General features: G+C 34.8%; 1 protein-coding gene across 5 annotated transcripts in view; it reads left to right on the forward strand.

Annotated features, from left to right (window-relative positions):
• Nucleotides 1-27,030, forward strand: part of DPP6 (dipeptidyl peptidase like 6) — a 1,262,248-nt gene that overhangs the window by 592,510 nt on the left and 642,708 nt on the right. The window lies entirely within an intron of this gene.

Genomic DNA, 27,030 nt, shown 5'->3' on the forward strand with positions numbered 1-27,030 from the left:
TGTGGGCGGAGACCCTCTAAATAATCCTTTTGCTCTCTGCCCATTTGAGAATTCAGTGAGATTACAAAGCACTCTGGGAGCTAGCAAGGACTCCTGGGGAATGGAGCCCAGAGTTCAAATCTCAATTTTACACTACCACAACATTTTGAAGATCTGGGCTCAAGTCATACCTTTGATACATACTACCTATATGACCCTGAGCAAGGTACCTAACCCCTAGGAGAGTCTCTAAAATACTAGGATATAAAACAGATCCTCTCCTATATTAATTGGAGTTTTCTTATTATGTATTTTCTATACCAATTTTAATATCTGTAAGATTTAAAATAGTGGGAGTGCCATAAACTGTGGCAGTTAAAAGAGTTGGGGTCATAAACTGTAAGAGTTAAAATAGTGGAAGATATAAATTATGCTAGATATAAGAGTGGGTGAGTAAATTGACCGCAGAAAATATGTTTCACTACAGTGTCTTGGGTTTTAAATCAAATATAAGGTGGTCGCCAGGGAATATATTCCCAATCATGAATATGCCCAAGTCAACTGGGTTTTATAGAGAATTTAATTAATAATACAATGAGTAATCAAAGAAAGAGAGAGAGAGGGAAAAAAAAGTATTAGTATGAAGGGCCTTAAGCCAACATGGCCTAGACCTGAGTCTTAAGAGAGAGAGAATCAGTCAGTCTTTTATCACTCACCATAAGATTTGTCCAAGTAAGGGATTCAGAGGGACAGAGTCTCCCCAGAGGGAGTTCCAGCCAGAGTCAGCCTCCCTTGAGAGACCTCCTTAGAGAATTCCTCCAAGAGCTCCTCTCAAGCGATCTCCAAAAGAATCTCCTTCCAAAAGCCTCCAGAAGCATCCCTCAAGAGCTTTCTCAAGCGATCCTCATAAGAGTTTTCTCCAAAAGGATTGTCCTTCAAGAGATTCTGCTTTTTCTTATATAGGGGGTTTTCTCCTATGTCACCTCCCCTAAGTCCTTACATCTACCAATCACAGTAGATGTTTTCCAAAGGACAACCCATTCTAAAAACACTGCTGGGTCGACTAATCCTTTAGGAGAAAACCTCTGAGTAAGTCTGAACCAGAGAAAACAAAGCTGAGTCTACTAATTCCCTCAAGAGAAAACCTCTGAGTAAGTTTTCACCTCTTTGCTCCTGGCAAGTTTACAAGTTGCCTGACCTTTAATAGGTACTTAGCACCCCATTGTATTACTTCTAAAAATAGGCATGGCTTAAAGAACTTTTTGCCTCACTATAAGTATGGGCACAAGTACCCTCATTGTTTAGCAAGGATTTTTTTTTCCCCTAAAGCAGTCCTAAGTACTTGGAGTAGAGGTCCTCCCATTTCTGATCCAAGTATAAAGTTCTCACATCCAAATGTGGAATTTTCCCAGTAGGGAATTGTTCCAATTGAGAATTCCCCAATGGGGAAATTTTTAACATTCACAAGTCTGAGAAATTTCAAGATTTACAATCCCCCCTGATGATCATTGGAAGACTAGTCTCCCCATTGATCATTTAACATAATCATTTTGTAATCCTAAATGCACTTCTAACTATAGATATACACAATATTCAATTTTCTAAGAGGAATTAGAATAGTGAGGGAGGAAATAGAAAAGAAAAGAAAGCAAAACCAATGTTTTGCTAGGCGCATTGACAGAAAGCCAAATTAGGGGCAGTCACTTTTGGCATAAATGTGTACAATTACAATACATGTTCAATCAAAATTCAGTTCAATCAACCATATCCAAAGTTCATTCTTGATCTTCTTGATGAAGTGTAGGTTTTTCTGGCATCTTTCTGTAACAATTCATTCTCTAGATATAGGAGTTTCAAGCTTCTTTCTTGAAGATATTTTCTCGAACAAAATTCAAAGTCTTGGATATTTATAACAATACAATCTTAAACAAAAAAATTCAAAAATTCTTAGATTTTAAATTAAAATACATTCCCCCCTGAAGTAAGTGTTAAAAAACATCCAGTTCAACTCAGGATGCAATGTTGAGTTATGTGGGTGTATGAGTCATTTATCAAAAAAAGAGAAAAAAACAATCAAAAACATAAGGAAAAAATTCAAAATAGGTCCTTGTATAGGTCCAATTTAAAGTAATTTTTATCCCACAAGTCTGTAGGACAGAATGCAGTAATATTTCACTTAGCCATTTGTAGCCAAGACTACAGGAAGTTGCCATAATATAAGAAGAAAAGAATTAGAATTCTATTTTTATAAGGAAATGTTATTCCCTCGTCTGATTTTTTTGTCATTCTCAGGGATATAGGGAGCCAGCATGATAGTCAAACTTTGTACTTGTATGAGTACTTTGCAGAGAGTGTAGATACAAGGAAGTCCTACAACGTAACATATGTCAAGCGTCGCAACCTTGAATCTCACCCTAGGTTCAAGTCCTTAGTATTGGCTTAGAAGTGCATCAATCCTACCTGGATTGGTCTTTGATTTTTAGACCTGTGAGCTCTTTTTGGCATTATCCAGGTCATCTCTGTGCTCCTTTTCTGATCCTGTTCCTAAAATCAGATACAAACATTTATCATAGTCCCACAACAATTATCATTAAATGGCAGGGTTTGTTGTTGTTCCATGGTGCTAGAAAATTCAGAGGTAGGGTGTGAATTTAGGTTGGAATGTGAACTTAAAGTGGATTGTGTAGAATGAGAAGGATGAGCCAAGGAAGAGGTGTAAAAAGATACAGAGGTGTTTGGATTGGAGGAATCAGTAAGGTATGAAGTAGAGGGATTAAGATCAGATGTATGGGTGGGGTGTGAACTTAGAGTTGATTGTGTTGGGTTGGAAGCATGAGCAGTGGGAGTAGTGGGTGGGTTTTCTGAGGCCAAGGGGGCAGGGGGAGGGGTGGGTTCGTTAGAAGCAGGGGGTTCTAAGGTCGAGTTGGCAGGAGGAGCTGTGTCCAGAGTTTCTGATAATGTTCTTAATTCTCTTTTAATGCTTCTCATAAAAGCTACAATCTCTCCCTGACTTTCCTCTATAAGCATCTTAAAAAACAAAAAAAAATTGATAACCATATTTGAATATAATTGATTTCCTTTCTAATATAATCTATTTTATAATTTTAAAAGTATTATTCTGAGAAGGGGTTAGTAGGCTTGACCAAACTAAAAGGGCTCCATGTCACCAAAAAGTTTAAGAACTATTGGAATAGATGATCATGAAAATCCATTCCCATTATAAGTCCTAAGATCCTAATGCTATGCCTTGGTTAGAGATCTCTTCTAGTGTCAAAGCAGGAAACCTGGGTTCCTAAAGACTTGCAGGACTGCTTTAGTTCGGGGAGCCTTACAAAGTTAGAGAGATTTGGAATATAATACATATGACTCATTGGTAATGATTTTTGTGTCAGGAACAGCGAAGTTTGGATAGTCAGATAAACAGAAGATTTATATCACAAGTTGACTTTTGGGAAGTGTTGCATAGCAATGCATAAAACAGTCTACCAAGATATGGTTCTGTTCCAAGTTAATAGAGTATATCACATGATAAAATTGTGGAATTTAAAATTTTAAATGCTTTTAAAATGCTTTAAGTAGGTAAATTCAAGAACATATTAATGAATACTTGCTAATATTATATTGCTCATATAAGTGTCTTAGGTTGGGGATGGGGAAAAAATTCATATGGAATAGGTATGATTAGGGAAGTTTCTTAGAGTTGAATTTTTATCTAGGCCATGAAGTAATGAAAGGCCTTGAATCGGTAGAGATGACTGGAATTGAGACAGTGGCATTCTAGATGGGAGAAACAGCAAGGTCCTAGATTTGCCTTTTGAAATAGCAATGAATATATGATTTAATTTAATAATTGGTTTCAATTTATTTTAGATTTCTATCTTATTTCCAGTGATTTATTTCTCTCTATTATGTGCTATGCTCCAAGGGACATTCCAGATACCTCTTTTATTCTCTGGAGCTCTTGAATTCTTTCCAAGCAGTAAACCTGCTAGAGTTTAAGTTGGTTTGGAAAACTGTCGGTTGGATTGATGGATTATAGTCCCTGTAGTGAGCACTCAGCCTCTGCAAGGTTCACAGCCCTCTCACCTTTAAGTATCTAATTTATGGAGAAATGCCGATAAATTATTTAGAAGGGCATTCTTGCTGATTTCAGCAATTCAGAAGTAAGTGGGGACTGAGGGGAGGGGAAAAGGCTCCCTGAAAGTCCGTGTCAGTTCCTCTTCATTTCCAGAGAAGTTCCCACTATTATTGAATTGAGGAATGAAAAAGACACTGTCCTCATCTTCAGTGCAAGACCCTGAAGATTTCTATAGACCTCAAATATAATTGTTTCTACTTCTTCAGTATTAAAGCAGACACCACAGTTCCAAAATGAAAGAAAAGGGCTATCATCTCATAAACTGCAGCTTGGTTCAAATATTTATTCTTAGTTTTAATTTGCTTATAAACAAATCTGAGCTCCATGATACATTTTTGACTTTGCCTAAGAGGTGAGGTATGCTTTGTGATTATCAACTTTTTTATTGACTCTGTTTCTAAGTCAAAGTCACTTTACATATGAACTTTCACTTCTAATATCTCAGAATCATTGTGCCTAGCTTTAATAGAAACACTGGATAAATTTGTAGGATTGTTCATTTAGATACCTAAATACAGGGAGTAGCAAGTCAAGGTCTGAAACAGGGTTTTTGTTTTGTTTTGTTGTATTTAAAGTCATGTAGTGAATACTTTTGCAAAGCATCTTGGCATAGCACGTTGATTTTCTCATATACTGAAATTTATTGAAGCAACTGTGAAAGTTTATTCCTAGATCAAATCCATTTGAGCAAAATTCATTTGGTAACTTTTTCTTCTGCTACAAATGATTTCTATAAAATGGATTAAACCTTACATTGTGTTCATTACAAAAAATTATTGCAACATGACCTAATTTCTTGACAACTGAATGATAATCAAGCAGTCCTCTGAGGACAGCTATCGCTTCAGTACTATGTATTGATAATTTACAAATATAATGTGATATAACTGATCATTTAGCAAGCCTACAAAACCTTTTACACAGTTAAGTGATTTCTCCTTCAAAGTAGTCCCTGTCTTGAGAATCCAAAGCACTTTTTTCAGTGATACTACCATTGTTCATGACATTTCTGAAACTCCTCTTTTGGAACTGCTTTAAGAATCTGTGTCATTTGTTTCCTATGATGGAAATGAATTGTGTAATCTTTATCATTTGAGTAGGGGATTTGATTTTTTTGCATTCAGAGCCAAGCTTTGCAAATAACTCAACAATATCAACTTGCATCAGAAAATATGGCATGGTTATAAAATAATGATAATTTTATGTGGCTTACAAGCAGACACTAAAGTATAATGTCTTATATAACTCCTTTATCCCCATGCATACTCCTATGCACTTATCTTGAAGACAGGCTAGTATTTTTCCTATTTTCTTGCCAGATATGGTCACTGTTCTGATTCCTAGAAGTGAATTTGAGCAAGCGTCTAATGAAAGTTAGAGAAAATATGGACTAGAGTAGCAATATAGGAGAGGCAGGGCCTGTCTCTTTCCCTTGTAATAACCACATGACATCTGCTTTTGACATATTTTCCCCTTTCCTTACCCTGCAGTGATTTTCTTCAACCATCCCTCATGACTTTATAGCTCTACATTCGGCTAAGGCAGCGATGAAAACAGCCCTTATGTCAGATGACCTATGTTCAAATCCAATCACTGCCACATACTATTTACATGATTTTGTGCAAATCATTTATCCTTTCAGAAACTCTGTTTTTAATATGTAAAATGAAAGAGTTGGAGTAAATGATCTCTCAGCTCTCTTTCCATACTAACTATGAGTTTAGAAATATCTTTGTTCTCTCTGATGTTTTCTCTAATTTCTCCAGGCTTTATGAGTTTCTGTTTTTTCAAATCCCTTTCCTAAAGCTCTTGTAGCCGATACACCATCACTTTATAATTAACCATATACTATCATAAATTGTTTGTCTTTGTTTAATTTGTATTCATTTTGTTTTGTTTCTCTAGACTGTGAGTTCTGAGAACCCTTGTACTTTATCTTTATCATTTGGCACAGGGTTGATCAGATTTGTTTCTCAATACATTTTTGTTAAGTGATTGATTTCATAAGGTATAAAGTAAGAGAAATTATTCCACTCCTTATGGCAATAATAATAACATATTTATAATACGATGCATATGTATACATATATTATTTGTACACATATATGTATATATACACATATATGTGAGTTTATATGAATTTACACACATTTTCTGTATTATAAAGTTATGTGTGTTTACACATATGCATATATGGATACTTGCCTATGTATGTTTATATATACATATATGTAATTTTACATATGTGTATGTATTGTGTATGTCTATTATATCTACAATAGGCGCTCTCAGGTAAGTAATAATATAACAAATCACAGGAGAGAAATGTGAGGCTCAGGGAAGTTAAATTTATCCCAAATCACATAGTTGGGAAGTAGAAGAGTCAGGATTTTAATCCAAATTTTCTGACTCCAGTAGTTTTATTGTTTCTGTTTGACCTCATTATGTTTAAGCTCAATATTATCACCCTCTTTTATTCTATAAAACATGGAGAAGCAGGCTGAGGAATGAAAAATCCAAATGGTTTCAAGAGAAGCAGAGGACCAGCAAATTATTGGTCAGTCATCTTAGTGTGCAGAGCAGAGTTATGAAAGGAAAGTGGTATGGGCCACATGAATAAGAAATATGTAATATGGACCTTGTTAACTACAAAACTTTATGTTGTTTTGAAGAATAAACTATTCCAAAGGAAACTTATTTCTGTAGTATAACAATGAAATCTTTTCTCCTACTTGGAATACTAGACTTGCTTTAGGGTCTTCTTTATGGTGTTTCTCCTTTGAGAAATCTTGCTTGACTAGATTATACAATTTTTTCTTTATTTTGCATTCTCTAGTTTTAGTCACACAGTCTGTATGGCAGCAGCTAGTACTTTGCTAAGTGTGTTGTTTCCTAATTATTTTTTATCTATTTCAAGTATACCTGACTCATCTTCACTATTGTGTTGAAATATCTTCAAGGATTGTCTTTTATTTGTAGTTGTAGACATAGTAAAAGCAATAATTTCATCGCCACTTTAAATTCTGTGACTTTCTTTATGTTTCAAACTACATTCATACTTGTGACTCTTTTTTAATTTCATCTTATTTTACTTCTCATGTATCCTCCATAAGGATAAAGTATTACAGAGTGTGCATGGTAAATTCTCAGTAAATGCATGTCATGATTGTTGAATGAAAGAAGAATTACTTCCTGTAACAATCAACCTTTTTCTGAGATTATGCTGATTTATACTTTTGACTATATTATCATATTAATCAGCAGTATTAGTGGTGGTATGAAAGCTGGCAAATTTTCAGTTCTCACATATGATGTTCAAGAAATAATCAGTATTTTTACAATGATGCTAAAGAATGCTATGAGACCATAGTAAGCCTCCAAGTGAAATACTGGTTGGGGAAAGCAAAAGAGAGCTGCAAGATTTTTTCTATATTGTGGACAATATTCATTCAATAAAATACTATATAGGAAGAAAAGATTTAAGAGATTCAACTGAAGAAGCACCCAGTACAAAAGGAAGGTTTCATATTTATCTGTTTGTGTTTTTAAGTCAGTCATTTTAACTAGGTCTCCAAATCACTTTTCATCTTTTGCCCCTTCCCATACCTGATCCAGTCACTCTGAGCTACTTACACTTTCTCACAAATGGCTTTTATTCTCCCTCCTTTGTGCCTTAATACCAGCTATTGCCTGAAATGCTTACCTTCCTCACTTCTGCCATTTAGTATCCATGTATTTCTTAAAGACTCAGCTCATATGCCACCTTCCACAGAAGTCCAATTGTCATTCTTAATCTTGGAATCTTCCTTTACTGTGTTCTGTCTTTCAAACCCCTTTAATTCAGTTGAGAAACAGTGTTGCTTTTACCACCACAAAATTGTATAAGTTCTTTTCTATTTATTCACACTGTTATCCACACAATTTCAGGTTGTCATCACTTCTTCCTTTGCAGTTTTAACGACTTCTTGATTGTATTACTGACATTTAGTATTTTCTCTCTCCTAAGATCTTTTGCATAGCTGCACATGGCTACATGTTTATTTTGGTAAAATGTCTCATCACTAGTATTCTTCAGTAATTCAGAAAGAGAAGATAGAACCTATAAAAAAAGATCTTGTGCTTGAGGAAGAGATACTAACAGTCCTGCAGCTAAAAAGTTAGCCTTATTTCAATTATTTCATCATCTGTGTGTATTCTCCACAGCTATTCACTACCTTGGGGGAGTGAGGGAGAAAATCTCAATTTTAAAATGTCAAAAAACAATTGTCAAAAAGTGTTTCTACATGTAATTGGAAAAAAAAAGAAAAAGAAAAGAAAACATTCTGTAGTCATAGTGCTAATGTAGATGACATGGCTCATTATCTAGAATAGAAAGTTCTGGGTTCTTAGGACCTTTACTAGCCTGTGGATAGATTTCTAGGAGATCTGAGTACTTGAAAGTGGAAAAAAACCCTAAAATATATGTGTTTTTCCTAACCTTTGGTTTACTTTGCAACCCTATGTATTTATTTTATTCATCTGAAGACATTATTCATAAAATAAATCCATAGTCTACATTGAATAGGCAAAGAAATCTATGTAAGCTCCATTAGATTGTTCTCCTTGAGAGGAAAGACTATTATCCACCTTTCTATATATCCCCAGAATTTGTCATAATTCCAGTAATAAAATGGGTATTTGATAAATTCTTCTTGACTAACACAAAGAAAAAAGCTTTCAAACCCCAAGCCTTGAAAATTAACACCTGAGAAAAGTGAATGCTGGTCTTTTCACTGTGTCTTAGAGCTAACACTACATCAAACACAAATGGGTGGCTACATGACATTTCTAAAAGAAAGAAAAAAATCTTCATTTATTAGTAAAACATTTTTTATAAAAGGAGTATGCCCTAGGAATGATATTCCATTTTAAAAGTTGTCTTGGGGCTCAGGTTCTGAGAACATGTCACTTTTTGACTCTGTGCCTCTTAGAATCAGCTAGCCAGTAAGCAGGATGGTATAATGGAAAGTGTTATTATATATGGGGCTCTGAGCATGTGGGTTTGAATCTCTGATCTGCTACTTATTTCTCTGTAACTCTGTACAAATCATTTAACCTTTCTGTGCCTCGGTTTTCTCATCTGTAAATGAGGGCATTAGGAAAGATGATCACTGAGTTCCCACTCAGCTCTCATTTCTGTTGTATATCTCTTACTGAAAAAAGTACAGTGTTTTTTGTTCCACATCCTCAACTCCACCTCCTTCCAAATGCTTGCATGCTGAGTTAGCCCTCTGTTTCCATTGCTTCTCAACCATTTATTCCCAAAACACTTTGTAGGATGCTGTGCTGAGTAGACTTTGGATAATAATCAAGTGGGAGATATCTTTTGAATTATCTATTCATTCTGTTAAAATATGAAGATATCATATTTGATGCTCTTTTCTCATTATCTGTTAGCTATGAATACAAACTGGACTATGTTTATTATTCAATAACCTTCCAGTATTATATCCTCTATGCAAATTTTTGTAGTCTGCATCTTGGGAAAATTGCAGTTTAAAAGGCAATCTACTAAGAAAGAAATCAAAGAATCATATTTCAGTTTTAATTTCTCATCCATAAACTACATTAGAAAAGGAAAAGGAGTTAGAGAATCATGAATTGATATGAAATAATGTTTTTCAAAAAATGTTAATGTCTTTGTTATAAAGTAGCACCTGCATTATTGAATAAAATATTATCCATGTTAGGTGTGATGTGATTCCAGTGGAAGAAATTACCAGCGAATGACCTGTAATAAATCATATGCCACTGGTGCATGCAGGTAATACTGAGATTAATTCTCTCCTGATCAGGAAGCTTCTCAAACTGACAGGAATGTCACTGTTGCTGGATTATGGATGGATTCTAACATAATTGTTTATTTTTAAACACTCCTGAGATTCAGATGAGGAAGTAAGACTAGCAGATGCCTGCTTCATTTATTTGCTTTATGTAAAGCATTGGTGTTTAGAAGAACAGAAATGCATCTTTTCTAGTAAACAACTTTCCTCACGTTTCCAGTTTCCTTAACTCCTCTTGGTTCTAATCCTTGGTCATATAAAGGGAGTCATTTTGTGCTGGGGGTTTGGATTAAGAGTAGAGAATTTTTTAAAATTTCTTTCTAGGTGAACTTTGAAAAAGAGTAACTTTTAAATAGCATAAAACAGTAGCCTAGAAGGGCCACGACATTATTGTTGATACTATATTTGTGCAATGACTACGCCCCAGATGTCATTGTAATTTTATCTTCATTTAAGTATTCAATTTAATTCATTTGCAAGTTGAATGCAATTATGTTATTTCCCTATTCATTTCTCCTAATAGTAATGCATGATTATTCTAAGTAGCCTTAGAACTGAAGACAGAGACCACAGGAAAGGCAGCCATGTTTTTCTCATCACGTATTATTACATTACTCTCTCCTGTCTATTTTATGATGAAAACAGATTTTGTATTCCAAGGGAAGGAAAACTCTGCCTCTGTTTTATAGATAAATTGAACTTCATGAGTGGAAAAAAAAGAAATGCTTTCATTCAACAGACATTTATTAAGTACCTTTTTATGTGCTACATACTCTGCTGAGTGATGAGGACAGAAAACAAAAAGGGAAACCAACCACGTTCTCTTTAGGAGACCAGAAGCACCCAGAATATTAAGTAGTAATTTGCCCAGAGTAGAGCACTTCATAGACTTCATAGGTTGGCTCATGAACTGAACTTCAAATGAAAAAAACTAGAGATTTTACACAATGGCATTGGGGAGGAAGCAAGTGCATTCCAGGATGGCTGTCATCCTGGACAGGGGATCTATAATATTGTATAGAGGAAATATCAAACACTAGTTCATCTGGAACATAAAGTGAGTAAAGGAGAATAGTATTCAGTAAGGCTGGAGTCTGGAGTCAGATAGGAAAGAAATTTTAATATTAACAGGGAATTACTGTGTATCACTATTTCTCATGAGTTTGGTTTCAGTATTAAAACAGAGGTATATATGTATTTGAAGGAAAAGATACCCTAAGATGTGTTTACTTATCTCCAATATCTTATGGGTTTCTCTGTTTCCAGTACTTGCACACAAGTCAATCTATAATACTATATTTATTTGTTTACTTAGGAAAACATAATCGTGTCATTTTTCTACAGAACTTTGTGATTTGTAAAGAATTTGACATGTATTATATTATTTGTTGCTCACAACAGCCTTGTAAAACAGGTATTGCAGTTCCTGTTTTATAAATGCAAAAACTGATTCTGAGTAAAAGTAACTGGTTTTCAGGCATAGAAATAGTAAAAGGGAGGAACAGCATTTGAACCAGGCCTCTCCTGACTCCAAATCTATGCTTTGTTGCTTCAGATGCTAAAAATATACATCTAATATCTACCAGGAAGGATAATATTTTCACAAAGAATATATGTTCATTTTGTGAACTACAAGTGTCAGAAGGCCCATTTACGGTGTTCTGCAATATAGTGATATAATCAAACATAAGAGCTTCTGGCACTATACCTGTGCAGGCAGTGGGAAGGAGTGCTCAAATTCACAGAGTGATTTGTGGATTAAAAAGAAAAATGAGAGAGAGAATGAGAGTACTACCCCTAAATAAATTCTAGAATACAAAACAAAGACATGAGATATCATTTTGTCTTCTATATTTGCAAGTATGAATTTTTCCTTTTGTTTCTGTATTCCTAGTTCCTAGCACAGTTTTATGCATAGTAGGTTCTTAATAAATGCTTGTTGGTTTCAGTTGAATCTTTATCTGCTGAACTGAATGATCTAGCATCCCTTCCCATTCTAAAAGTTTTGCTTCCGTCTGTGTAATACATGTTGGGCCTTATCTTTTTAAGTGAGTGGTAGGTATACTTCTTGCCTAAAGCATGTAACTCCTAGCAAAGTTTTTAATACTTAATTTATGCTTAATCATAATTACCTGCCAATATCCCAGAGGCATTATATAAGCAGACTGGTAATCACTATACTTACTTAATATGCATAGTTGAGAAAGTAAATTAAACTGAGAGACCTACAGAAATATAATAGTAATTCCCAGTAACACTGCTAACCAAAAACTGGTATTATGAGGTCAAAACTAGTATTATATAAAATGTCTCTGAGTGGCTAGATTCTATTATGACAGTATTTATTAAATTTACTTCATTAGAGCAGCTTAGCTCAACCTAGAGAGACATGCCAAATAGTTAATTTTAGTAACCCTGGAATTATAATTTAAATAAAAAAATATGATACCTCTGAAGAACATTTTAGGTTAGATTTTGAGAAACAATGTTTCTGTGGCTTTAAATTAATTAAATTTTAACCCTACTTTTCTTAGTAATTTCTGAAGCAACAGTTTTCTGTACCTAGATATTCCCTATAGTTTGTTGGATTATTATAAACAACACACCATCCAGAAAAACAAATAAGCTTCCATTTTTTGATGGGGGAAGGTATACATATGAAATGAAATGATCATTTTAAATTCAGTACAAGGCCTGAAACAATAATCAGAATAAAATATATAGGAACTATGAAGTATAGTAACATCACAGTCTCATTCTTTATATCAGTGGAGTCCAAAAACATTCATTGGCACTAGGTGATAGTTATCAAGGGCTTTACAAAGCTAATTAAATAGATATTGTCCCTGATGCAACTGAGAGATGGCTGTCAAAGACATAGTACATCCCATTCTGACCTCCACAATTTAAGGACAGAGAAAACTTTTAGAAGTTCTAGAACAAAATCAGGATAATTGAAACTTTGGAAAAATATCTCTTAAGATTCTAGTTTCTACCCTTTTCATTCTGGGAACCTTAACTTGCTCACTTATTGATATCCCTGGATGCCATGAAATTTTCCCAAGGCAACCTAAGTTACTTTCTGCCCCTCCTATATTTGACCTATGCACCTTGGAAATATGATAAAAAAAATAACAAGGGAAGATGAACTGGCAGTTGGATAATGTTATTCACCCATCAGTGCATTAATGCTGATAAAATAAGACACCATTATGATTATTTTCAGTTCTTCTGTGTTTTGAGTGGCAGGGATTCCAGACATTCATTTTGATTTTTTCACCCTTTTTTTTAGACTATTTCATACTGGCTTCCTTCATGGATACCTCTTTTATCCTATTTAGGGATTTCATTTTTCTTTTAATAAGCATGAACATGGAAAATCACTCATTAAGCCTTTTCATCTTTTGTTCAAACATGTAGATCAACTTGCATTTAACACATACATGGTTGATGAGTGCCTGTGGCAGAAATGCAAACATGGCACAAAGCCTGTCATTAGATTAATTCCTTCACTATCCATTTCTCCTTGCTCTCATTCAAGTGGCACTAAGGTCTAACCCTGTAAACTCTTAAAGCAAAGTGCCTTTTTTATAAAATTGCTACTCTTGGTTGTACATATACTCCTGGGAAGGCTACTTTTAAGCTGACTTCTTCATTCCTCTGGTAAAGTCATTCATTCTTCTCAAGTGTGAATAGTTAGAACATCTATACTGCTAGCTGTCAAGCCTTCATCCTTAAACAGTTACAAGGCACAGACAATAAATGTAGCACAGGTCCCCCAACCAAAATATTCTAGAATTGCTTTAACATGCTTTTCTCCAACTCTTTTTATTCTAAGCAATAAGCAATTAAAAAATTCATATCCTAATGAAAAATAATCTAAGAGTAAATAATACCCAGTTTCTGCTCTCCTAAAGCTTACCACCTAGTGAAAGAAATAAAAATGTATATGCACATTTATATGTATATTTATGTATAGTTATGATATGAATGCACACTAAGAAACATATATTGTCAGGCAAGATGTGATAAATGCCAAGTGCCACAAGATTATATATAGTGGTTTTTTATTTCAAAGTAGGGAAAAACTATTGTAGGCTGCTGACTTGATCAAGGAACCATCATTAATAGCATGAAATTTAAATTTAAACTTTGAGGGTTGGACAAGGTTCAGAGAAATGTTTAGAAAGAAAAAAAGGGGAAAGCATGAGGGAAAATACAGAGACAAATTGTGTTTGGAGGCCAAAACCTCTTGAAAGTTACTCTCCTCTTTTATAATTCTCCATTCTTGAATAAGTCAGGTAGTCCCAACTTGTACCTGTGTATAATCAACAGATAAAAGAGAGAACAATAGGAAAGAAGGGACATAAGAGATTGATATTGAAAGATCATTAATTGGACTTTTACTAATTAATAGTATTAATTAATGCCATCAAAAGTGTATTAGATACTTTCAAACTGTCAATTATAGATCATTCTCAGTAGATACAGGAACCATCATCAACAGAATATACTACTCAGGTCTTCAGCTAATCTTTCTACTACTGCCCATTTACATTTCTCCTGAGACACTTAGTAAAGGGAGTTTCTATAAATGGCCATTATTTGAAGAGAGAGATTTAATTTTCTAGCTCCTTCCCACCTATAATATCTTTTTAAAAAGAAACAATTCCCCCTTCCTCATTAATTTTTTGGAACTAAAAACAGATCTTTTGAAATGTTCAAATGGGCACATGTTAGAGTTTCTTCTAGTACAAGGAGCATTAATACTAATCTTTTTTCTTTTGTTAAAAAAATACATCTTGTTTTTTTAGCTAAACTGTAAGATTTCTGAGATTCCTCATTTTTTTTCATGCTTTGCAAAGTTAATTTCCCTGCTTTGTTTATAAATACTTTCTGCATAATTCCAATTTTATAAAATAATTCTTACAGAGTACAATATATTTGATTTTTGTTGCTACTGTAGAATTTGCATCTTTTCCCTTTCCAGAATTTCCAGAAAGTCATTCAATTTTATTAAGGAAAGCACCACCATGAGAGCTATCTTTTTAATCCTTCCCCCAATTTGAATTCTTCTTATAAGACCTTTTATGTTTTTCCAAGAGGAATCCTTATAAAGGCAAACCAACCAACGTTTCAACTTCACTATGTTAAAGATCAAAGAGTTTTCTAAAGTTAGGTAGGAAAGATTCTAAAGTAATGTGTGGTTTTTTGCATCCTCAAAGAAGAGTTAGACAGAATCAGTCAACCATCAACCATTTCCTAAGGGGCTTAGGTGTCATGTGTTGCTAATAAAGTGGGCAAAAATATATTTGAATGAGAGAATAAGATTTTTTAAATTAATGTGCCATTTTCAATAACCCAACAATAGTATTTGTGGAAATGTTTTTGTTTTGTTATCAAAATATTTTGAGAAATGCATCTAATTCAATTTTTTTTTCTAGCAGTACATGGAAAATAGCATTCCTCTTATTCTGAAAATAGTATTTATTCCTTAAGAATATCCTATTTTCATATGTTAGAAGTCATCTGTTTAAAGAAATTTTGAGTGATCTTTGAGCTGTTTAGGCTAGAATAGATTAAAATTTAGTGTTATCAAACCTTGTGACTAATGAATGAAATATGGGGAATATGGAATTTTCATTCTGCTATATTTCTGTAAAGTCAGCTTAAGTTGCCATGTAACTTCAGCAGCCTTGTCCTAATGATTGCACCCAAATTAAAAGCTTGACTCTAAGATTTAATTCGCTTCTTTGTTTTGATATTTCCTGAAAGTGAATTGAGTAGCAAACTAAAATTCATATCATCTTCAATGTCTTCTTAGTGCCCTTTCCAAAATAAATTTGTCATTTTACTTTATTTTTTCTGAAAGGAGTATAGATCTACATTTGTTAATTGAGTTATATATTGTGACCCAATGGTCTTCATTTTTTCAAGGATCCTTCCAATGAATTCTTTTTGTGATGTGATATTCAATGTAATTCTAATTTCAATTAACTTAAGTAAATATTTAGTAATTACTTACTTTGTGTAAGTAAGACTATGCTAGCTACTGGACCCACAATGGCTCAAATAAATTTAAATTGTATAGGAAGGCCATAGGATGAATGCAAATGAATCTAGTGTCATAATAGATAGAAAGACTGCTAATGAAAGGATCAAGAGCCTTAGACATATATCATGTTTGAAGAACACAGAAAAAAAAGCAAAAACATCTGGAGATACTAGAGTAGTTGTCAGAGTGTGTAGTAATTGAGCTAAATCTTGAAGTAACATAAGAATTATGAATTTGGAGATGAGAGGCATGGGACAGACCACATGGATGAATGCACAGAGAAGAAAATGGAATGTCAAAATAAGAGAAAATCAAGTACCCCAGTTTGGCAGAAACAGAGAGAATATGAAGGGCAGAGATGTGAAATAAGTTTGGAAAGGTATCATGGAACAATATTGTGGAAGACTGTAAGGGCTAGGTTTTGGAAATTAAGCAATAGGAAACCAGTTAAGTTTTTTTTTTTTTTGGGGGGGGGGGTTGGGGAAAAAAGGAACATTAGAATGGTATGGTCCGGTCTATGTCTCAGGATCATTATTTCAACAAGCATGGGATTGGTACATTGGTAACTTATTTATCAAATAAGAAACTATTAGACACAGAGGAATAATATACCCTATTACAACATCACAAAAAATGAACAATTTAAATAACTTAAGAATTTTAGTCAATATAGTGACCAACCCTGATTCTAGAAGACTAAGAGTGATTCCTTGCCCTTCACAGAGGGGTGATAGACTATATGAATATGCAGAATAAAACATACATTTTTCAACATGACCATTGTAGGAGTTTGTTTTGTTTAACTGTATTAGTGGGGGCAGAGGGATGTGAGGGGAGAGAAAGAGAACATAAGTGATTGTTAATTTAAAAAAAAATTAAAGTGGTAATAACAAAAAATGCTTCACAAATATTATCTAATTTTGTTTTCACACAATCATGATAGGTAGGTGCTATTAATATCCCCATTTTACAAATTAGGAACGTGAGTATGAATGAGATAAAATTACTTGCCCAGTTTCACATACCTAGTAAATGTCTGACTTCAAGTCCAGCATTCTTTCTCCTGCACCATCTATAGCAGATGAGATGAACTAGGGCAATAAAGTAGGTAAGTTGTGAGAGGATGCAGATCTGAGAGGCACTGGAAAGGTAGAATTTATGGAAAGGTAATTAATTGGTTATGAGGGAGTGAAAGAGAGGGAAGAATCAAGTTTTCTAAAAGTGAGAGTACACCTTCAAGGATACTAAGAATTAACTATGTAATGTTTGTATAGAATGCTTGACTCTCCTTGGAGAAAATTATTGTGCAATAATGCATAGTAGTATTGTTTTTTCATCATGATACATGAAGAAAAGATACCCAATATTTAACCACTTTTAAAATAATAAAGGAAAAGAAAATGTTGCTTCATTGGGAAAGTGTCTATAAGACAGCAAAACATTTTTTTTCTATTTTATTCAGGCAGAGTAGGCAGCCTTGTGACAGATTAACAGTGTTTTCATTTAATTAACCAAGATCTGATTGTTAGATCTCTGGAGAATCCTGGGGAAAGTTAGTGAAAGGTGCCAAAGATACTGACTCTGAACTAGAAATGCCTTGAAATGATTTGTGACATTACACATATCAATATAGACTTGGGAGCAGAAATTGCTTAGCTATGTCTGCACACAATTCATGATCTATAGCTATGAAACACCAAATGTTAAGCTAGTAGTTGCTAACCTATCCCCAATTCTTGAATCATGCTTCTATAAATTCTATCCACTCAGTATTCTACTGCCTATGGAAAATTGGTAGAGGTTAGGGTAAGAGTTGGGGGAGGGCACTGACTTCCCTTGAAGATAGAGTAGAAAAAGCTATTCCTATGGTTTGCTCAGGCTATCACACTATGTATGTCTCATAAAAATGAGAAGTAGGGAAAATTTTACATACCTAGTTCATCTCTTTTTTTATAATTTCCTCATGAAAATTCCAGATATCCTGCATGATCTCTATTTAATCAATGGATAATTTCCCCTCAGTTCCTAATTTTAATATCAGTTCCATTCAATCTGAAGAGAGGGCAACTTCCAGCTTCACTCATATTGAACTATCTCTCATTTTGATAAGAGAAGAGAAAATGTGCATACGGTACAAGATGAAGTATTTAGATTGAAAATACGACCAAGAAGAATATGTACATTGAGACATACCAAGAAAGACTTAAGAATTTCTGTCTCAGAAACTGTTGAGACAAAAATGTAATTCAACCACAAACTCTTATTAAGCACCTAGGATGTTAAAACTTTCTTGTGTAAGAGAAATATGAAACCAGAAAGATATAGAATCAAGTCCTACCTCATAATATTTGAGTGATCCTGAAGAAGTCAGCTAACATATCTGTGCTTCAATAGCCATACCTGTGAAATGAGGGGGTTGGCTCAATGGATTTAAAGTGTCCTCTGGCTCTAAATCTATAATCTTATGATCCCTTGGTTCTTTAAGCACTTTATTATATCATCTTAAGGAACTAAGAGATTTGTTTCCTTTTTTGTCCATCATTATTACATCAGTTTCTTTTTATTCTTATTGCTTTAGTTAGTATTTCTTATGCTATATGAAACATCAGTCATAATAACAAAAATCCTTGTGTTACCATTGTTCTTATTGGAAAGGACATTAATATTTTATGTTGGTCCTTGATTTTAGATAGTTAATATTTACTCCTCCTCCAAGATCTGTCCTGTGGTCTCTCAGAGGGTGAGGGCTTGTTCTAAGTGTGACGATCCAGTCAAGTAATGGAGATGAGAAGTGCTACTTGCTCAGTCCCACATGCGTAGGCATCACATAGTGTTCTGCCATAGCACAGAGGCTCATTTATTGTATAGGTTGGTGATTGCATACTTCTTTGTCAAATAATCAATTTTCTACATAAATGTTTCCATAGAACCTAACAACAGATGCATAGCCTAAGGAGATAGTCAATGAAACATTGTTGCTATAGATGAATGGCATAAACAGGATGATCTAGTGGTTAGTTCTCCCTGACCTAGGAGAATCATTGTTACTTTTGGTCAGCTTTCACAATCAATCACATTTACTTAGGAGATGGATAACAAAACATTTTGTAACTAGGTACATGATTAGAGGGCAATTTAATGACAGACCAGATTTGGGGTTTTCCTCAATTTAGAAGTTCTATTTTTATTGTGTTACTTTAAAGCACCTGGCAATGTTGCATGGTTTCTGTCTGCAGTGGAGTATGTCTTGAAGGTGATTGATGTTCTTTCTTGGCTTGACTGGCTTGTAATGGGAGTGAATGTAACTGTGGAGAGGTAAAGGAGGTGGGGGGGTAATCATCTTTAGGTTTTAATTCTGTGAATGTAATCTTTAGGGTAATAATCTTGGGGGAATTAAGGGATATATGTTTATTCTATCAGTGTTTGCTCTTATATAATTTATTTTGTGTTGGAGAGAGAACAATAATCATCCATTAGTGAGGGAAGTTAAAGAGAGAAAAGTCACAGAGGGGGATCAGTGGGAGACTCATTTTCTGGGGTCTGCCTTGCAGCCCCCATTTCCCAAACTGTGACATGTCAGCCAGTGAGGGTTTGATGGCTCTCAACACTACTCTGCTTTTTAGTGTTTTTTTTTTTAACCCTTACCTTCTATCTTGGAATCAATATTGATTCTAAGGCAGAAGAGTGGCAAGGGGTAGGCAATGGGGGTTAAGTGACTTGGTCAGGGTCACACAGCTAAGAAGTGTCTGAGGCAAGATTTGAACCCAGGACCTCCCATCTCTGGACCTGACTCTCACTCTTCTGAGCTGCCCAATTGCCCCCTTTTTAGTTTTTAAAGAAAATGAGTCATATTTTTTAAAGATTTAACAGCACTTATTTATATTATCACATAATTACTATTGCCTTTAATACAATCTGCTATGCTTATAGTTTTCCTTAAATTAAACCAACATTTCTTTTTGGGTATAAATCTAACTTGGTCATAAAGTATAATCAAATATTGGGATTCTAAAAGGTAAAAGAAAGGACTGCCTTCGAAATGTAGGTTACAGCCTTTGCCAAGGCACAGAGGTTTGAGAGATAGCAAGTTGTTAGTAAGAAAAAGGGAAGGCAATATGCATTTACGTAGTACCTATGATGTGCCAATTGCTTCCCTAAGAATTTTTTTTTAGAAATATCTCATTTTATCCTCACAACAACCCTGCAAGGCAAATGCTATTATTATTTACATTTTATAGTTGGAAAAAAGAAAAATTGTAGTTAAATGACTTTGCATAGGGTCTAGGCAAGAAGCAGTGCAGTCCTAAACTAGTATAGTAGTTTACATAATTTTTAATTGTTTAATTATTTTTCCAATTTTATATATTTCATTTTCTTCCCCTCCCCTCCCCCTTCCCAGATCCAATAAACATTTCCACTGGGTTATACAGATGTTATCACTGATTTTCCATATTATTTTTTTACAATAGAACAGTCTTTTAAAACCAAAACCCGAAAGCATATATCCATATAAACTGATGATGAATCATTTGTTTTTCTTCTATGTTTCTACCCCTGCAATTTTTTCTCTCAATGTGGATAGTATTCTTTCTTAAAAGTCCCTTGGGATTGTCTTGTATTAGTAAAGTCCATTACATTGTATTATTACACAATGTTTTACTTTCTGTGTGTAATATTCTCTTGGTTCTGCTCATTTCACAATGCATCAGTTCTTGGAGGTCTTTCCAGTTTATATAGAAATCCTCCAGTTCATCATTCTTTAGAGAACAATAGCATTCCATCACCATCATATACCACATTTTTTCAGCCATTCTCCAATCGAGGGACAGCAGCTCCTTTTCCAATTTTTTGCCACCACAAAGAGCTCAGCTATGAATATTCTTGTAGAAACATTTTTCCTCATCTCTTTAGGGTACAAACCTCTTAGTGGTATTTCTGGATCAAAGGGTATGCATTCTTTAAAGTCCTTTGCGCATAGTTCCAAATTGCCTTCCAGAATGGTTGTATAAATTCAGAAGTCCACCAACAATGTATTAGTGTCCCAATTTTGAGTGGTTTTACACATAAAGCAAATGGATAGATTTTACAGAAGTGAAGGTACAATTGATAAGACTGAGAAGCTTACAGTATATGTAGGAAGATAGAGAGGGAAAAAGTGAAGGATGTTTAAGATCAGAAATCTGGGATAAAGATGGTATTGTCCCCCAATAGAAATAAATCAGTTCATGATGTCATCTGGGGGACAGCCTCTCCATCCATGCTGTCCCCATGGAGGAACAGCCTTTCCTTTCATGCTGCCCTCCCAAGGAACTGCCCCCAACCTTGCTGTTCTACCTTGTTATCCTCCTGGCCACTCTCAACATTACTTTCTAAATTAATAAATCTCTTTTTGTTTTTAAGCTAAAAAAAAAAGAAAGAAATCAGTTCAAAGGAGAGATGTTTAAGGAGAAAGACAAATTTTGATATGTGTGGCTAGAGTTCAAGAACTATATTATGATTTAGATATATAGATGTGGATGTAAGCTGCATAGAGATTATTACTGACCCCATGGGAATTTGTTGAGATTACTAAGGGAAAGAGCACAGAGAAGAAATGAGAGTCCTAAACATAACAATAAATAAAATCTATCTCTCCTTCCAATTCACCTAAATTATTGGATGGGTTCTTGCTTTATTGAATACTCATTTGAATTTAGGTCTTTGGATTAATTTGCACTGCTAAATTTTGAAGATAATTTTTATTTCATAAACTATAGCCAAAGACCCAACAGACAATCATAAGTATGCATTGCAGTTACTTCATATTCCTTCTTAACATGGGTAACCATCTCTACAGTCAAATGAAGAGTAGTATTAACTATAATTATGTGACTGAACATTATTTTTCACTTAAGGATCTCTTAATCAAAGAATGTTTAGGAAAAATGGATTTTATATTACTACTCTAGCAAGGTTTTCATTTTACTTTTAATACTGTTAATAATGTTAATAAAGCATTAAAGTCCCATTGTGCTTACATGTGCACATATGGACTTTGTTTTCCTTTTTAAAAATGTGATTAGTGTATTTTTCCCTAGTGCTACCTTGATTTGCTAAATTAAAAAGCATTTAAAAGTGGTATTTAAAATAATAATTCTTAAGAGAGCATTAACTCTTTGTCTTTTTCCTTGTTAATATTTTATTTGAACTTAAACAGTGACAAAATGCATATCTCCATATTCAAAGAAGGATGGAAAAAGGGAATTATATATGAAATCAACATTTCTCTTACATACAGCTTGTTTTTCCTGTTTATACTGTATTTAATACAGTAGTGCCATGAGTACTTTGATTGCATGACTTCCCTCAACTCTGGTTCTTTTCAAAATATATCTTTAGTTTCATGAAAAAATATGGAGGTTTTTATATGGTTGATAACTCTGGATACACATAACCTGAAGTCGTTTTCATCTTCAAGTATTTTCTATTGCATAGTAAATCACAGAACCTTCATCTCAGTTGACTTTTAGAAGTTATGATATCCATCCTTCTGAGTAAAATGAAGAACTAGACAATTCACTATCCATTTTGAAGGTGAGAATCTATTGTATTTTTAAGAAGATGCCACTGAGATAGAAAAGGTAACATCTTCCTTCTGTAAAGGACACTAGTTTTTACCAACCCCTTAATATAGGATCATGGACAACTTCATTTAGAGCTTATAGGGTCCTTATTTAATTCAACTTTCTCATTTTTTAAAGGAGGAAACCAAGTCCTGGAGAGGTGAAATGATTTCCCCAGTGATACAGAGGAAATAAGTGGTAGCAATCAAATTTGTTCTCGGATTCTCTGACTCCAGCTCTAGATTTCTATCCATTGTACTATCCTGAGGTGGAGTAAGAGAAAGACTTACAGTGAGCTATCCCCACCACACCATACAGAAACACAAAATCCATCCAAATAAATCTTTTAAGTGCACAAGAACAAATTATGAGGGTGAAATCCATCCATTGAGTCATTTTTTCTAGACTACAATGTTCTACTAATCCTTCTTAATTCTTTTCTAAAATCTTTACTTTCTATCTTAGACTTAATACTGAGTATCAGTTCTAAGGTAGAAGGTAGAAGAGCAGTAAGGGCTGGGCTGTTGGAGTTAAGTGACTTCTCAACTAGGTCACACAGTGAGGGAGTATCTGAGGTCAGTTTTAACCCAGGACTTCCCATCTCTAGCCTGGCATTCTATCCACTGAGTCAACTAGCAGTGTACCATTTCTCCTTAATTCTTAAAATTAGCATGGATTATTTACTCCAAGAAAATAAATTCTCCTAAAGCCAGAGGCATAACTTGAAAATGTATTGATACTTTGCAAGCCTTTAATGTCTCTAATATTCATAGCAAAAACCCTTCTTAGGCCCAACTATAAGAAATCATTTCCTCAATCTTTCTAATATGATTAAGATCAATTCCATATCATATCTTTTAAAATAATATTTAATAAACTATTCTTTTTCTGGTCACATAATTACCAGTAATGATGTTAATGACATTTGTTTATTTTATTTAATTATTTTTTAGGAACCAGACTGTCAAAATTGTTTTTTCCTTTGTAACTATGAACTATGAACAAATGTCCATGGTCATTGTTGTGTAATGGTAGGCATTTCTCAATATCAATGTTTGTGAGGTAACTTTTTATGTCACAGAGTCTTAAAGATAGAGGATAAATTATCTGAGAAAACTAAAGGCCCCCTATTCCATCCTCCTGTTTCAGGAGAAGACATCCAAACTGTTACTTTCACTTTTTTACAATCCAATAAATATATACTAAATGTCAACATTATTCCAGTCACTGCAATATCCCCAGAACTGGCACAGTACCTGACACATAGTAAGTGCTTTAAAAATGCATGCCAGCTGACTGTAAGTTCAGCAAAAATAAAACAAAAACAACAACAAAACAGAAAAGGGAAGATAAAATTTTGCCCAGCTTAGGCAAGTCTTCCTTTTAACCATTTCACATTCTGTTTGTCCAGTCATTCTGTGCTATCCAGAAAACATCTTTCCTTTCTGGTCTTAGTTGCCTTTCCCTTTTTCTTTTGATGATTGCTTCTGGGTGTGCTTTTTTTTCTGTAGCTGAAATTATTTGGGCCAAAAAGTGCATAGTTGCACAAGTATGTACTTGATTTGAGTTAGAGTCTGACTTCCAGATACATTTTATATCATAAGACTTTCTTCAACCTTTTTCCAATGTCTCTAATCAACTGGTTATTTTATTTCATGAAGAATGTCTTTCTTAAGTTAAAAAAAAAAAACCTTGTGGATCACAAAGTAATGAATAGGTACATTACTATGTATTTGATGATGCCATCTTGTTGCTTGCTGAAGGAGTCACAGAAAAAAAAACAACTCAAAAAAATCTAAAAGTCTATCCTAACTCCTAACCTAGTTCCCTCCAGCTCCAGTGTTAGTTTATTGCCTCTCACTTTCATTTTTACAAAAGGAAATCAACTGCATTCCCTGTTATGCATACAATATCCATTTGAATGCACTTAGGGTATTAGTAATTCTCTTCTCTGACTCCTCTTTGTTAAATTAAAATAAACCCAGTCCTTCTAGCTTTGCCTCATGGGATTCATTTTCATTAAACATAATATCTAATGTTTAGATCCTCTCAGGTTCACATTTCCTTGTTAATATTTCTGAGTGAGTACTTCTGCTTCAAGTGTGTCTGTTGCATCTTGAAGGCATCTTCTGGATAGTGACATAATCCATGAAGAATGGGAAGATTTGAAACATTAAGAAAGAATGAAAATTGATAATTCATAGTTAATGGTTTATGGTAATTTCTAATGGTCCAGCAGTATCAGCTTTTATCACACATATAGTTTCGATTTACTGCTAAGAAACAACTGATATAACTTTGTGGCTGTGGAGTTAAATCTATTTTGGTGAAATTATACTCAGGCTTTTTTTACTTTGGGATATTTCTTTTTGAATAAATGTAAAGTGTCTCCTAACTTTGGAGGCTTTAGAGCTTAAACATTCTTAATGTTTGATCTTTTCCATGTGTATCATTGCCCTTTTAGAAGAATGAGTGAGATTATGGGTGTTAGATGACTTTTGGGAAGGGACTGCTTGAAAATGTCAATGAACAGTAACTTGAACATCTGAAAAAAGTAAAAATGATTATCTTAAAAGGAATGTGACATTCTTTCTTTCTAGCTCAACAAAAACTTGTACACTGAGTAAAAATGATTGTCTCTTGGAAATTAACAGCAGGATCTATTTTGCCTACACAACATATTCTATGATTACCTGCATTCATAGACTCTTTTGCATGGCATCAATAAGACTTCCTATTGTATGTCACTTGAAAATAAATATCAGTACAGATAGATCAAGAAGATTTTGTATGCTCCCAAGGGTTGGGAGAGGGATTGTGTCTACTCCCCTAATTCAGAAAAGATCTGGAACTTTTTCTTAGATAGTTCCAAAACTCCCTGAATTGAAAACTTTCCTTAATTCTCTGTTACTATCGGATTTAAACATTACTCTCTTGAAAGGATAGATTTGGAGGCATCTTGAAATTTTTGCCTTAAATTCATGTTTTTCCATATTATTTAATTAGCTCTTTTGTTAAAGAAAAAGACAATAAAATGGGCAGCTAATATCAATACATAATTTATGTTTTGTTTAAGACTAGAGGTAAAGAGACCTTGGAATGAGTTCACAAGAGCTTATAATTAGGATGGTGACAGCAATAGATGAAAGCATTGAGTTAGAAGCATGATCAGTAATAAGGTATGTAGAAAAAATACAAAGCAAAAGTAAAGAGGGACAAAAAGAGACTGGGTGATACTTAGAGTCTTAAGCATTTCTTTTTTGTCCATGGTCAAATGGATCAGACAAGTGACTGGGCACTACTCCATCCCCTTCATTTTGCAGATGAGGAGCTGACCCATGGTCACTCAGGTAGTGAGTAACAGAGTTGGGATTTAAATGGTGATCACTATCTCTAGAGAAGTTGTAATATTTTTAGCTACTGGTAGTCTCTCAGTGACCGAGAATGACTCTTGTCTTTGTGCATTATCATCTACGGTGTACCCTCATGTGGCTTTGGAGTCCAAAGGCTGAGGCGCACAGTTTGTGGCACTTGGGGCCTGGGACTCCAGTTGTTATGGGAGGTGCAGTTATGGCCTGGTGTCGGCGTTCACGCGCAGCGGCAAGACGTCGACGTCGCTCATCTTCAAAGGTGGTGGCGGCATGGTTAATGTGGGTTCGCCAGCTGCTTATGTCAGAGGCAGCGAGTTCTAGTTGCTTTGGTGTCATGCCAGCCACTTAAAGTTGGACTTTAGCTGATCCTTGAATCTTTTCTTTGGTCGGCCTTGTTTCCTGAGTCCAGCTGACAGTTCACCATAGAATACCTGTCTTGGTATTCGTGGTGGGTCCATGCAGATGACGTGTCCAGACCATCGTAGCTGGGCTTTGAGGACCAGGACTTCGATGCTGGTGGAGTTGGCTCTGTCGAGGACTTCCTGATTGGTGATTCGGTCCTGCCATCGGATCCTCATGATTGACCGGAGGGAGCGTTGGTGGAATTGCTCCAGCTGTTTCCTGTGCTTCCAGTACAGTGTCCATGTCTCACAACGATACAGGAGCGAGCTGAGGACCACTGCGTGAGCTTCGTCGCAGTGCTTACACCTCTGTGTTGGAGGACTTTGCAGCGCAGCCGCCCGAGTGCCTGGCTGGCCTTTTGGATCCTGGCATTGATCTCGTGGTCTAGAGACCCGTCGTTGGCGATGGTGCTGCCCAGGTACTTGAAAGTGTTGATGTTGGAAAGCTGCGTGCCCTCGATTGTAATGCACGGCTGGTTTGTTGGCCTCCCTGGTGCAGGTTGGAACAGCACCTCTGTTTTGCTGAGGCTGATATCAGGCCAAACAGTTTTGTTGCGGTGGAGAACCTGTCCACAATGGTTTGGAGATGATTTTCTTGGTGGGCCATGAGAGCACAGTCATCTGCGAAGAGAGCTTCCAGGCCTATTAACTTCCCATTGTAT

This window comes from Monodelphis domestica, chromosome 5 (assembly GCF_027887165.1).
Source record: "Monodelphis domestica isolate mMonDom1 chromosome 5, mMonDom1.pri, whole genome shotgun sequence".
NCBI lineage: Eukaryota > Metazoa > Chordata > Mammalia > Didelphimorphia > Didelphidae > Monodelphis > Monodelphis domestica.